At 31.7% G+C, this 13,572-nt stretch overlaps 5 non-coding genes and 11 pseudogenes across 5 annotated transcripts; all 16 read left to right on the forward strand.

The window, feature by feature from the left end:
- Positions 1-8,888: 8,888 nt before the first annotated feature.
- Positions 8,889-8,991, forward strand: LOC149602397 (5S ribosomal RNA; annotated as a pseudogene).
- A 108-nt stretch (positions 8,992-9,099) lies between these two features.
- LOC149602398 (5S ribosomal RNA) lies at positions 9,100-9,218 on the forward strand (annotated as a pseudogene).
- A 136-nt stretch (positions 9,219-9,354) lies between these two features.
- On the forward strand, positions 9,355-9,473 carry LOC149602399 (5S ribosomal RNA; annotated as a pseudogene).
- Positions 9,474-9,820: 347 nt separating this feature from the next.
- On the forward strand, positions 9,821-9,939 carry LOC149602400 (5S ribosomal RNA; annotated as a pseudogene).
- Positions 9,940-10,074: 135 nt separating this feature from the next.
- LOC149602401 (5S ribosomal RNA) lies at positions 10,075-10,177 on the forward strand (annotated as a pseudogene).
- Positions 10,178-10,299: 122 nt separating this feature from the next.
- Positions 10,300-10,418, forward strand: LOC149602402 (5S ribosomal RNA). Its single transcript, XR_016377930.1, has one exon. It is a non-coding gene; the product is annotated as a 5S ribosomal RNA (ribosomal RNA).
- Positions 10,419-10,780: 362 nt separating this feature from the next.
- LOC149602403 (5S ribosomal RNA) lies at positions 10,781-10,899 on the forward strand. The gene has a single exon (XR_016379139.1). It is a non-coding gene; the product is annotated as a 5S ribosomal RNA (ribosomal RNA).
- Positions 10,900-11,035: 136 nt separating this feature from the next.
- On the forward strand, positions 11,036-11,138 carry LOC149602404 (5S ribosomal RNA; annotated as a pseudogene).
- A 122-nt stretch (positions 11,139-11,260) lies between these two features.
- Positions 11,261-11,379, forward strand: LOC149602405 (5S ribosomal RNA). Its single transcript, XR_016378653.1, has one exon. It is a non-coding gene; the product is annotated as a 5S ribosomal RNA (ribosomal RNA).
- A 123-nt stretch (positions 11,380-11,502) lies between these two features.
- On the forward strand, positions 11,503-11,605 carry LOC149602406 (5S ribosomal RNA; annotated as a pseudogene).
- Positions 11,606-11,726: 121 nt separating this feature from the next.
- LOC149602407 (5S ribosomal RNA) lies at positions 11,727-11,845 on the forward strand (annotated as a pseudogene).
- A 135-nt stretch (positions 11,846-11,980) lies between these two features.
- On the forward strand, positions 11,981-12,083 carry LOC149602408 (5S ribosomal RNA; annotated as a pseudogene).
- Positions 12,084-12,445: 362 nt separating this feature from the next.
- On the forward strand, positions 12,446-12,564 carry LOC149602409 (5S ribosomal RNA). The gene has a single exon (XR_016378552.1). It is a non-coding gene; the product is annotated as a 5S ribosomal RNA (ribosomal RNA).
- Positions 12,565-12,685: 121 nt separating this feature from the next.
- LOC149602410 (5S ribosomal RNA) lies at positions 12,686-12,788 on the forward strand (annotated as a pseudogene).
- A 122-nt stretch (positions 12,789-12,910) lies between these two features.
- Positions 12,911-13,029, forward strand: LOC149602411 (5S ribosomal RNA). Its single transcript, XR_016377883.1, has one exon. It is a non-coding gene; the product is annotated as a 5S ribosomal RNA (ribosomal RNA).
- Positions 13,030-13,406: 377 nt separating this feature from the next.
- LOC149602412 (5S ribosomal RNA) lies at positions 13,407-13,525 on the forward strand (annotated as a pseudogene).
- The last annotated feature ends 47 nt before the right edge of the window (positions 13,526-13,572 follow it).

Raw genomic sequence — 13,572 nt, forward strand, 5'->3', positions numbered from 1 at the left:
CCGAATTCAGCTTACTTACCTATAAAATACTCATAAAAAGTGATTTCATATTATTGATCAATAAATAAAAATGTACCTCGATTTTTAATAACATTTGCAAAATCGACGTTTCTCGGCCAGAGAAGCACATTTTGAGAATTTTTTCACTATTTTCAAATATAACCACTGAAACCACTATTTTTGTACTTTTTGCTCTAATTCAAGCAAATATAACGATATTCATTCAAAATCTGTTAAAATTCAATTTTCAATAAGAAAACGTGACGGATTTTGTATCTCGAAGAAAAAAACATGCGATTTTTTCGGTACACTTTTTAATGCATTTTTTTCTGAACAAATTTTTGACCGAGTTCAGCTTATTTACCTATATAATACTCATTTAAAGTGATTTCATACCGATTGATCAAAAATAAAAATGAACCTCGATTTTTAATAACATTTTCTTAATCGACGTTTCTCGGCCAGAGAAGCACATTTTGAGAATTTTTTCACTATTTTCAAATATCCCCACTGAAACCACTATTTTTGTACTTTTTGCTTTAATTCAAGCAAATGTAACGATATTCATTCAAAAAACTGTTCAAATTCAATTTTCAATGAGAAATCGTTGTCACGGATTTTGTATCTTGAAGAAAAAAAGCATGCGACTTTTCGGTTCACTATTTAATGCATTTTTTTCTGGACAAATTTTTGACCGAATTCAGCTTATTTACCTATAAAATACTCATTAAAAGTGATTTCATATCGATTGATCAATAAATAAAAATGAACCTCGATTTTTAATAACATTTTCAAAATCGACGTTTCTCGGCCAGAGAAGCACATTTTGAGAATTTTTTCACTATTTTCAAATATAACCACTGAAACCACTATTTTTGTACTTTTTGCTTTAAATCAAGCAAATGTAACGACATTCATTCAAAAAACTGTTCAAATTCAATTTTCAATGAGAAATCGTTGTCACGGATTTTGAATCTTGAAGAAAAAAACATGCTGTTTTTTCGGTACACTTTTTAATGCATTTTTTTCTGTACAAATTTTTGACCGAATTCAGCTTATTTACCTATATAATACTCATTAAAAGTGATTTCATATCGATTGATCAATAAATAAAAATGTACCTCGATTTTTAATAACATTTGCAAAATCGACGTTTCTCGGCCAGAGAAGCACAATTTGAGAATTTTTTCACTATTTTCAAATATAACCACTGAAACCACTATTTTTGTACTTTTTGCTTTAAATCAAGCAAATGTAACGACATTCATTCAAAAAACTGTTCAAATTCAATTTTCAATGAGAAATCGTTGTCACGGATTTTGAATCTTGAAGAAAAAAACATGCTGTTTTTTCGGTACACTTTTTAATGCATTTTTTTCTGTACAAATTTTTGACCGAATTCAGCTTATTTACCTATATAATACTCATTAAAAGTGATTTCATATCGATTGATCAATAAATAAAAATGTACCTCGATTTTTAATAACATTTGCAAAATCGACGTTTCTCGGCAAGAGAAGCACAATTTGAGAATTTTTTCACTATTTTCAAATATAACCACTGAAACCACTATTTTTGTACTTTTTGCTCTAATTCAAGCAAATATAACGATATTCATTCAAAATCTGTTAAAATTCAATTTTCAATAAGAAAACGTTGTGAAGGATTTTGTATCTTGAAGAAAAAAACATGCGATATTTTCGGTTCACTTTTTAATGCATTTTTTTATGGACAAATTTTTGACCGAATTCAGCTTATTTACCTATAAAATACTCATTAAAAGTGATTTCATATCGATTGATCAATAAATAAAAATGTACCTCGATTTTTAATAACATTTGCAAAATCGACGTTTCTCGGCCAGAGAAGCACAATTTGAGAATTTTTTCACTATTTTCAAATATAACCACTGAAACCACTATTTTTGTACTTTTTGCTCTAATTCAAGCAAATATAACGATATTCATTCAAAATCTGTTAAAATTCAATTTTCAATAAGAAAACGTTGTGAAGGATTTTGTATCTTGAAGAAAAAAACATGCGATATTTTCGGTTCACTTTTTAATGCATTTTTTTATGGACAAATTTTTGACCGAATTCAGCTTATTTACCTATAAAATACTCATTAAAAGTGATTTCATATCGATTGATCAATAAATAAAAATGTACCTCGATTTTTAATAACATTTGCAAAATCGACGTTTCTCGGCCAGAGAAGCACATTTTGAGAATTTTTTCCCAATTTTCAAATATAACCACTGAAACCACTATTTTTGTACTTTTTGCTTTAATTCAAGCGAATGTAACGATATTCATTCAAAAAACTGTTGAAATTCAATTTTCAATAAGTAATCGTTGTCACGGATTTTGTATCTTGACGAATAGAAAACATGCGATTTTTTCGGTACAATTTTTAATGCATTTTTTTCTGGACAAATTTTTGACCGAATTCAGCTTATTTACCTATATAATACTCATAAAAAGTGATTTCATATCGATTGATCAATAAATAAAAATGTACCTCGATTTTTAATAACATTTGCAAAATCGACGTTTCTCGGCCAGAGAAGCACAATTTGAGAATTTTTTCACTATTTTCAAATATAACCACTGAAACCACTATTTTTGTACTTTTTTCTCTAATTCAAGCAAATATAACGATATTCATTCAAAATCTGTTAAAATTCAATTTTCAATAAGAAAACGTTGTGACGGATTTTGTATCTTGAAGAAAAAAACATGCGATATTTTCGGTTCACTATTTAATGCATTTTTTTCTGGACAAATTTTTGACCGAATTCAGCTTATTTACCTATAAAATACTCATTAAAAGTGATTTCATATCGATTGATCAATAAATAAAAATGAACCTCGATTTTTAATAACATTTTCAAAATCGACGTTTCTCGGCCAGAGAAGCACATTTTGAGAATTTTTTCACTATTTTCAAATATAACCACTGAAACCACTATTTTTGTACTTTTTGCTTTAATTCAAGCAAATGAAACGATATTCATTCAAAAAACTTAAAATTCAATTTTCAATAAGAAATCGGTGTCACGGATTTTGTATCTTGAAGAAAAAACATGCGATTTTTTCGGTACACTTTTTAATGCATTTTTTTCTGGACAAATTTTTGACCGAATTCAGCTTACTTACCTATAAAATACGCATTAAAAGTTATTTCATATCGATTGAACAATAAATAAAAATGAACCTCGATTTTTGATAACATTTGCAAAATCGACGTTTCTCGGCAAAGAGAACCACATTTTGAGAATTTTTTCACTATTTTCAAATATAACTACTGAAACCACTATTTTTCTACTTTTTGCTTTAATTCAAGCAAATGAAACGATATTCATTCAAAAAACTTAAAATTCAATTTTCAATAAGAAATCGTTGTCACGGATTTTGTATCTTGAAGAAAAAACATGCGATTTTTTCGGTACACTTTTTAATGCATTTTTTTCTGGACAAATTTTTGACCGAATTCAGCTTACTTACCTATAAAATACTCATAAAAAGTGATTTCATATCGATTGATCAATAAATAAAAATGTACCTCGATTTTTAATAACATTTGCAAAATCGACGTTTCTCGGCCAGAGAAGCACATTTTGAGAATTTTTTCACTATTTTCAAATATAACCACTGAAACCACTATTTTTGTACTTTTTGCTCTAATTCAAGCAAATATAACGATATTCATTCAAAATCTGTTAAAATTCAATTTTCAATAAGAAAACGTGACGGATTTTGTATCTCGAAGAAATAAACATGCGATTTTTTCGGTACACTTTTTAATGCATTTTTTTCTGAACAAATTTTTGACCGAGTTCAGCTTATTTACCTATAAAATACTCATTTAAAGTGATTTCATACCGATTGATCAAAAATAAAAATGAACCTCGATTTTTAATAACATTTTCTTAATCGACGTTTCTCGGCCAGAGAAGCACATTTTGAGAATTTTTTCACTATTTTCAAATATAACCACTGAAACCACTATTTTTGTACTTTTTGCTTTAATTCAAGCAAATGTAACGATATTCATTCAAAAAACTGTTCAAATTCAATTTTCAATGAGAAATCGTTGTCACGGATTTTGTATCTTGAAGAAAAAAAGCATGCGACTTTTTGGTACACTTTTGAATGCATTTTTTTCTGGACAAATTTTTGACCGAATTCAGCTTATTTACCTATAAAATACTCATTAAAAGTGATTTCATACCGATTGATCAAAAATAAAAATGAACCTCGATTTTTAATAACATTTTCTTAATCGACGTTTCTCGGCAAAGAGAACCACATTTTGAGAATTTTTTCACTATTTTCAAATATAACTACTGAAACCACTATTTTTCTACTTTTTGCTTTAATTCAAGCAAATGAAACGATATTCATTCAAAAAACTTAAAATTCAATTTTCAATAAGAAATCGTTGTCACGGATTTTGTATCTTGAAGAAAAAAAGCATGCGACTTTTTGGTACACTTTTGAATGCATTTTTTTCTGGACAAATTTTTGACCGAATTCAGCTTATTTACCTATAAAATACTCATTAAAAGTGATTTCATATCGATTGATCAATAAATAAAAATGAACCTCGATTTTTGATAACATTTGCAAAATCGACGTTTCTCGGCAAAGAGAAGCACATTTTGAGAATTTTTTCACTATTTTCAAATATAACCGTCACGGATTTTGTATCTTGAAGAAAAAACATGCGATTTTTTCGGTACACTTTTTAATGCATTTTTTTCTGGACAAATTTTTGACCGAATTCAGCTTACTTACCTATAAAATACTCATTAAAAGTGATTTCATATCGATTGATCAATAAATAAAAATGTACCTCGATTTTTAATAACATTTGCAAAATCGACGTTTCTCGGCCAGAGAAGCACATTTTGAGATTTTTTCACTATTTTCAAATATAACCACTGAAACCACTATTTTTGTACTTTTTGCTTTAATTAAAGCAAATGTAACGATATTCATTCAAAAAACTATTAAAATTCAATTTTCAATGAGAAATCGTTGTCACGGATTTTGTAACTTGTAGAAAAAAAACATGCGATTTTTTGGTACACTTTCGAATGCATTTTTTTCTGGACAAATTTTTGACCGAATTCAGCTTATTTACCTATAAAATACTCATTAAAAGTGATTTCATATCGATTGATCAATAAATAAAAATGAACCTCGATTTTTTATAACATTTTCAAAATCGACGTTTCTCGGCCAGAGAAGCACATTTTGAGAATTTTTTCACTATTTACAAATATAACCACTGAAACCACTATTTTTGTACTTTTTGCTTTAAATCAAGCAAATGTAACGATATTCATTCAAAAAACTGTTCAAATTCAATTTTCAATGAGAAATCGTTGTCACGGATTTTGTATCTTGAAGAAAAAAACATGCGATTTTTTGGTACACTTTTGAATGCATTTTTTTCTGGAAAAATTTTTGACCGAATTCAGCTTATTTACCTATAAAATACTCATTAAAAGTGATTTCATATCGATTGATCAATAAATAAAAATGAACCTCGATTTTTTATAACATTTTCAAAATCGACGTTTCTCGGCCAGAGAAGCACATTTTGAGAATTTTTTCACTATTTTCAAATATAACCACTGAAACCACTATTTTTGTACTTTTTGCTCTAATTCAAGCAAATATAACGATATAAATTCAAAATCTGTTAAAATTCAATTTTCAATAAGAAAACGTAGTGACGGATTTTGTATCGTGAAGAAAAAAACATGCGATTTTTTCGGTACACTTTTTAATGCATTTTTTTCTGGACAAATTTTTGACCGAATTCAGCTTATTTACCTATAAAATACTCATTAAAAGTGATTTCATATCGATTGATCAATAAATAAAAATGAACCTCGATTTTTTATAACATTTTCAAAATCGACGTTTCTCGGCCAGAGAAGCACATTTTTGAGAATTTTTTCACTATTTTCAAATATAACCACTGAAACCACTATTTTTGTACTTTTTGCTTTAAATCAAGCAAATGTAACGATATTCATTCAAAATCTGTTAAAATTCAATTTTCAATAAGAAAACGTAGTGACGGATTTTGTATCTTGAAGAAAAAAACATGCGATTTTTTCGGTACACTTTTTAATGCATTTTTTTCTGGACAAATTTTTGACCGAATTCAGCTTATTTACCTATAAAATACTCATTAAAAGTGATTTCATATCGATTGATCAATAAATAAAAATGAACCTCGATTTTTTATAACATTTTCAAAATCGACGTTTCTCGGCCAGAGAAGCATATTTTGAGAATTTTTTCACTATTTTCAAATATAACCACTGAAACCACTATTTTTGTACTTTTTGCTTTAAATCAAGCAAATGTAACAATATTCATTGAAAAAACTGTTCAAATTCAATTTTCAATGAGAAATCGTTCACGGATTTTGTATCTTGAAGAAAAAAAACATGCGATTTTTTGGCACACTTTTGAATGCATTTTTTTCTGGACAAATTTTTGACCGAATTCAGCTTATTTACCTATAAAATACTCATTAAAAGTGATTTCATATCGATTGATCAATAAATAAAAATGAACCTCGATTTTTTATAACATTTTCAAAATCGACGTTTCTCGGCCAGAGAAGCACATTTTGAGAATTTTTTCACTATTTTCAAATATAACCACTGAAACCACTATTTTTGTACTTTTTGCTCTAATTCAAGCAAATATAACGATATAAATTCAAAATCTGTTAAAATTCAATTTTCAATAAGAAAACGTACTGACGGATTTTGTATCGTGAAGAAAAAAACATGCGATTTTTTCGGTACACTTTTTAATGCATTTTTTTCTGGACAAATTTTTGACCGAATTCAGCTTATTTACCTATAAAATACTCATTAAAAGTGATTTCATATCGATTGATCAATAAATAAAAATGAACCTCGATTTTTTATAACATTTTCAAAATCGACGTTTCTCGGCCAGAGAAGCACATTTTTGAGAATTTTTTCACTATTTTCAAATATAACCCCTGAAACCACTATTTTTGTACTTTTTGCTTTAAATCAAGCAAATGTAACGATATTCATTCAAAATCTGTTAAAATTCAATTTTCAATAAGAAAACGTCGTGACGGATTTTGTATCTTGAAGAAAAAAACATGCGATTTTTTTGGTACACTTTTTAATGCATTTTTTTCTGGACAAATTTTTGACCGAATTCAGCTTATTTACCTATAAAATACTCATTAAAAGTGATTTCATATCGATTGATCAATAAATAAAAATGTACCTCGATTTTTAATAACATTTGCAAAATCGACGTTTTTCGGCCAGAGAAGCACAATTTGATTTTTTTTTCACTATTTTCAAATATAACCATTGAAACCACTATTTTTGTACTTTTTGCTTTAATTAAAGCAAATGTAACGATATTCATTCAAAAAACTGTTAAAATTCAATTTTCAATAAGAAATCGTTGTCACTGATTTTGTATCTTGAAGAAAAAACATGGGATTTTTTCGGTACACTTTTGAATGCATTTTTTTCTGGACAAATTTTTGACCGAATTCAGCTTATTTACCTATAAAATACTCATTAAAAGTGATTTAAAATCGATTGATCAATAAATAAAAATGTACCTCGATTTTTAATAACATTTGCAAAATCGACGTTTCTCGGCCAGAGAAGCACATTTTGAGAATTTTTTCCCAATTTTCAAATATAACCACTGAAACCACTATTTTTGTACTTTTTGCTTTAATTAAAGCAAATGTAACGATATTCATTCAAAAAACTGTTAAAATTCAATTTTCAATAAGAAATCGTTGTCACGGATTTTGTATCTTGGAGAAAAAAACATGCGATTTTTTCGGTACACTTTTTAATGCATTTTTTTCTGGACAAATTTTTGACCGAATTCAGCTTATTTACCTATAAAATACTCATTAAAAGTTATTTCATATCGATAGATCAATAAATAAAAATGAACCTCGATTTTTTATAACATTTGCAAAATCGACGTTTCTCGGCAAAGAGAAGCACATTTTGAGAATTTTTTCACTATTTTCAAATATAACCACTGAAACCACTATTTTTGTACTTTTTGCTTTAATTCAAGCAAATCTAACGATATTCATTCAAAAAACTTAAAATTCAATTTTCAATAAGAAATCGTTGTCACGGATTTTGTATCTTGAAGAAAAAAAACATGCGATTTTTTCGGTACACTTTTTAATGCATTTTATTCTGGACAAAAGTTTGACCGAATTCAGCTTACTTACCTATAAAATACTCATTAAAAGTGATTTCATATCGATTGATCAATAAATAAAAATGTACCTCGATTTTTGATAACATTTGCAAAATCGACGTTTCTCTGCAAAGAGAAGCACATTTGAGAATTTTGTCACTATTTTCAAATATAACCACTGAAACCACTATTTTTGTACTTTTTGCTTTAATTCAAGCAAATATAACGATATTCATTCAAAAAACTGTTGAAATTCAATTTTCAATAAGTAATCGTTGTCACGGATTTTGTATCTTGAAGAAAAAAAACATGCGATTTTTTCGGTACACTTTTTTATGTATTTTTTTCTGGACAAATTTTTGACCGAATTAATTTGTCTCACTTAGTTTAAATTCGAATAATTAACTAGCACTCTCGGCAACGGCCATATCACGCTGAAAAAACGGTTCTCGTCCGATCACCGAAGTTAAGCAGCGTCGAGCGCAGTCAGTACTTGGGAACACTGCGTGCCTTTGGCTTTTTCCTTTTTGTTTCCTCTTTTAAATTCCACCAGATATGAAAAAAGCAAACATATCTTCTTTTTGTTATAGTTTTATAAAGATGAACGATAATTAAATAGCACTCTCGGCAACGGCCATATCACGCTGAAAACACCGGTTCTCGTCCGATCACTGAAGTTAAGCAGCGTCGAGCGCAGTCAGTACTTGGGAACACAGCGTGCCGTTGGCTTTTTCCTTTTTGTTTCCACGTATAAATTCCACCAGTTATGAAAAAAGCAAACATACCTTCTTTGTGTTATTGTTTTATAAAGATGAACGATAATTAAATAGCACTCTCGGCAACGGCCATATCACGCTGAATACTCCGGTTTTCGTCCTATCACCGAAGTTAAGCAGCGTCGAGCACAGTCAGTACTTGGGAGGGAGACCACTTAGGAACACTGCGTGCCGTTGGCTTTTTCACTTTTTTCCTCTTTTAAATTCCAATAGATATGAAAAAAGCAAACATATTTTCTATTTGTTTTTGTTTTAAAAAGATGAAGGTTAATTGAGTAGCACTTAATTTAAATTCGAATTATTAACTAGCACTCTCGGCAACGGCCTTATCACGCTGAAAACACTGGTTCTCGTCCGATCACCGAAGTAAAGCAGCGTCGAGCGCAGTCAGTACTTGGGAAGGAGACCACTTAGGAACACTGCGTGCCGTTGGCTTTTTCACTTATTTTCCTCTTTCAAATTCCAATAGATATGAAAAAAGCAAACATATGTACTATTTGTTATTGTTTTAAAAAGATGAAGGTTAATTTGTCGCACCTAATTTAAATTCGAATTATTAACTACCACTCTCGGCAACGGCCATATCACGCTGAAAACATCGGTTCTCGTCCGATCACTGAAGTTAAGCAGCGTCGAGCGCAGTCAGTACTTGGGAACACAGCGTGCCGTTGGCTTTTTCCTTTTTGTTTCCACGTATAAATTCCACCAGTTATGAAAAAAGCAAATATACCTTCTTTGTGTTATTGTTTTATAAAGATGAACGTTAATTAAATAGCACTCTCGGCAACGGCCATATCACGCTGAATACTCCGGTTTTCGTCCGATCACCGAAGTTAAGCAGCGTCGAGCGCAGTCAGTACTTGGGAGGGAGACCACTTAGGAACACTGCGTGCCGTTGGCTTTTTCACTTTTTTCCTCTTTTAAATTCCTATAGATATGAAAAAAGCAAATATATTTTCTTTTTGTTATTGTTTTAAAAAGATGAAGGTTATTTTGTCTCACTTAATTTAAATTCGAATTATTATCTAGCACTCTCGGCAACGGCCATATCACGCTGAAAACACCGGTTCTCGTCCGATCACCGAAGTTAAGCAGCGTCGAGCGCAGTCAGTACTTGGGAACACAGCGTGCCGTTGGCTTTTTCCTTTTTGTTTCCTCTTCTAAATTCCACCAGATATGAAAAAAGCAAACATATCTTCTTTTTGTTATTGTTTTACAAAAATGAAGGTTAATTAAATTCAAATTATTAAATAGCACTCTCGGCAACGGCCATATTACGCTGAAAACACCGGTTCTCGTCCGATCACCGAAGTTAAGCAGCGTCGAGCGCAGACAGTACTTGGGAGGGAGACCACTTAGGAACACTGCGTGCCGTTGGCTTTTTCACTTTTTTTTCCTCTTTTAAATTCCAATAGATATGAAAAAAGCAAATATATTTTCTTTTTGTTATTGTTTAAAAAAGATGAAGGTTATTTTGTCTCACTTAATTTAAATTCGAATCATTATCTACCACTCTCGGCAACGGCCATATCACGCTGAAAACACCGGTTCTAGTCCGATCACCGAAGTAAAGCAGCGTCGAGCGCAGTCAGTACTTGGAAACTCTGCGTGCCGTTGGCTTTTTCACTTTTATTTCCTCTTTTAAATTCCACCAGATATGAAAAAACCAAACATGTCTTCTTTTGGATATTGTTTTATAAAGATGAAAGTTAATTAAATTCAAATTATTAAATAGCACTTTCGCTAACGGCCATATCACGCTGAAAACACCGGTTCTCGTCCGATCACCGAAATTAAGCAGCGTCGAGCGCAGTCAGTACTTGGGAGGGAGACCACTTAGGAACACTGCGTGCCGTTGGCTTTTTCACTTTTTTTCCTCTTTTAAATTCCAATAGATATGAAAAAAGCAAATATATTTTCTTTTTGTTATTGTTTTAAAAAGATGAAGGTTATTTTGTCTCACTTAATTTAAATTCGAATTATTATCTAGCACTCTCGGCAACGGCCATATCACGCTGAAAACACCGGTTCTCGTCCGATCACCGAAGTTAAGCAGCGTCGAGCGCAGTCAGTACTTGGGAACACAGCGTGCCGTTGGCTTTTTCCTTTTTGTTTCCTCTTCTAAATTCCACCAGATATGAAAAAAGCAAACATATCTTCTTTTTGTTATTGTTTAACAAAGATGAAGGTTAATTAAATTCAAATTATTAAATAGCACTCTCGGCAACGGCCATATCACGCTGAAAACACCGGTTCTCGTCCGATCACCGAAGTTAAGCAGCGTCGAGCGCAGTCACTACTTGGGAGGGAGACCACATAGGAACACTGCGTGCCGTTGGCTTTTTCACTTTTTGTTTCCTCTTCTAAATTCCAATAGATATGAAAAAAGCAAATATATTTTCTTTTTGATATTGTTTTATAAAGACGAAACTTAATTAAATTCAAATTATTAAATAGCACTTTCGCTAACGGCCATATCACGCCGAAAACACCGGTTCTCGTCCGATCTCCGAAGTTAAGCAGCGTCGAGCGCAGTCAGTACTTGGAAACTCTGCGTGCCGTTGGTTTTTTCACTTTTGTATCCTCGTTTAAATTCCACCAGATATAAAAAAGCAAACATATCTTCTTTTTGTTATTGTTTTATAAAGATGAAAGTTAATTAAATTCAAATTATTAAATAGCACTCTCGGAAACGGCCATATCACGCTGAATACACCGGTTCCCGTCCGGTCACCGAAGTTAAGCAGCGTCGAGCGCAGTCAGTACTTGGGAGGTAGACTACTTAGGAACACTGCGTGCCGTTGGCTTTAATTTTTTTTTCCTCTTTTAAATTCCAATAGATATGAAAAAAGCAAACATATTTTCTTTTTGTTATTGTTTTAAAAAGATGAAGGTTAATTTGTCTCACTTAATTTAAATTCGAATTATTATCTAGCACTCTCGGCAACGGCCATATCACGCTGAAAACACCGGTTCTCGTCCGATCACCGAAGTTAAGCAGCGTCGAGCGCAGTCAGTACTTGGAAACTCTGCGTGCCGTTGGCTTTTTCACTTTTTTTTCCTCTTTTAAATTCCAATAGATATGAAAAAAGCAAACTTATTTTCTTTTTGTTATTGTTTTAAAAAGATGAAGGTTAATTTGTCTCACTTAATTTAAATTCGAATTATTATCTAGCACTCTCGGAAACGGCCATATCACGCTGAAAACACCGGTTCTAGTCCGATCACCGAAGTAAAGCAGCGTCGAGCGCAGTCAGTACTTGGAAACTCTGCGTGCCGTTGGCTTTTTCACTTTTATTTCCTCTTTTAAATTCCACCAGATATGAAAAAACCAAACATGTCTTCTTTTTGATATTGTTTTATAAAGATGAAAGTTAATTAAATTCAAATTATTAAATAGCACTTTCGCTAACGGCCATATCACGCTGAAAACACCGGTTCTCGTCCGATCTCCGAAGTTAAGCAGCGTCGAGCGCAGTCAGTACTTGGGAGGGAGACCACTTAGGAACACTGCGGGCCGTTGGCTTTTTCACTTTTATTTCCTCTTTTAAATTCCACCAGATATGAAAAAACCAAACATATCTTCTTTTTGATATTGTTTTATAAAGACGAATTTAATTAAATTCAAATTATTAAATAGCACTTTCGCTAACGGCCATATCACGCTGAAAACACCGGTTCTCGTCCGATCTCCGAAGTTAAGCAGCGTCGAGCGCAGTCAGTACTTGGGAACACAGCGTGCCGTTGGCTTTTTCCTTTTTGTTTCCTCTTCTAAATTCCACCAGATATGAAAAAAGCAAACATATCTTCTATTTGTTATTGTTTTACAAAGATGAAGGTTAATTAAATTCAAATTATTATATATCACTCTCGGCAACGGCCATATCACGCTGAAAACACTGGTTCTCGTCCGATCACCGAAGTTAAGCAGCGTCGAGCGCAGTCAGTACTTGGGAGGGAGACCACTTAGGAACACTGCGTGCCGTTGGCTTTTTCACTTTTTTTTCCTCTTTTAAATTCCAATAGATATGAAAAAAGCAAATATATTTTCTTTTTGTTATTGTTTAAAAAAGATGAAGGTTATTTTGTCTCACTTAATTTAAATTCGAATTATTATCTACCACTCTCGGCAACGGCCATATCACGCTGAAAACACCGGCTCTAGTCCGATCACCGAAGTAAAGCAGCGTCGAGCGCAGTCAGTACTTGGAAACTCTGCGTGCCGTTGGCTTTTTCACTTTTATTTCCTCTTTTAAATTCCACCAGATATGAAAAAACCAAACATGTCTTCTTTTTGATATTGTTTTATAAAGATGAAGGTTATTTTGTCTCACTTAATTTAAATTCGAATTATTATCTAGCACTCTCGGCAACGGCCATATAACGCTGAAAACACCGGTTCTCGTCCGATCACCGAAGTTAAGCAGCGTCGAGCGCAGTCAGTACTTGGGAGGGAGACCACTTAGGAACACTGCGTGCCGTTGGCTTTTTCACTTTTTTCCTCTTTTAAATTCCAATAGATATGAAAAAAGCA

Source organism: Phalangium opilio, unplaced genomic scaffold, assembly GCF_054372755.1.
Source record: "Phalangium opilio isolate 3A_F unplaced genomic scaffold, DU_Popi_V2 ptg000360l_1, whole genome shotgun sequence".
NCBI lineage: Eukaryota > Metazoa > Arthropoda > Arachnida > Opiliones > Phalangiidae > Phalangium > Phalangium opilio.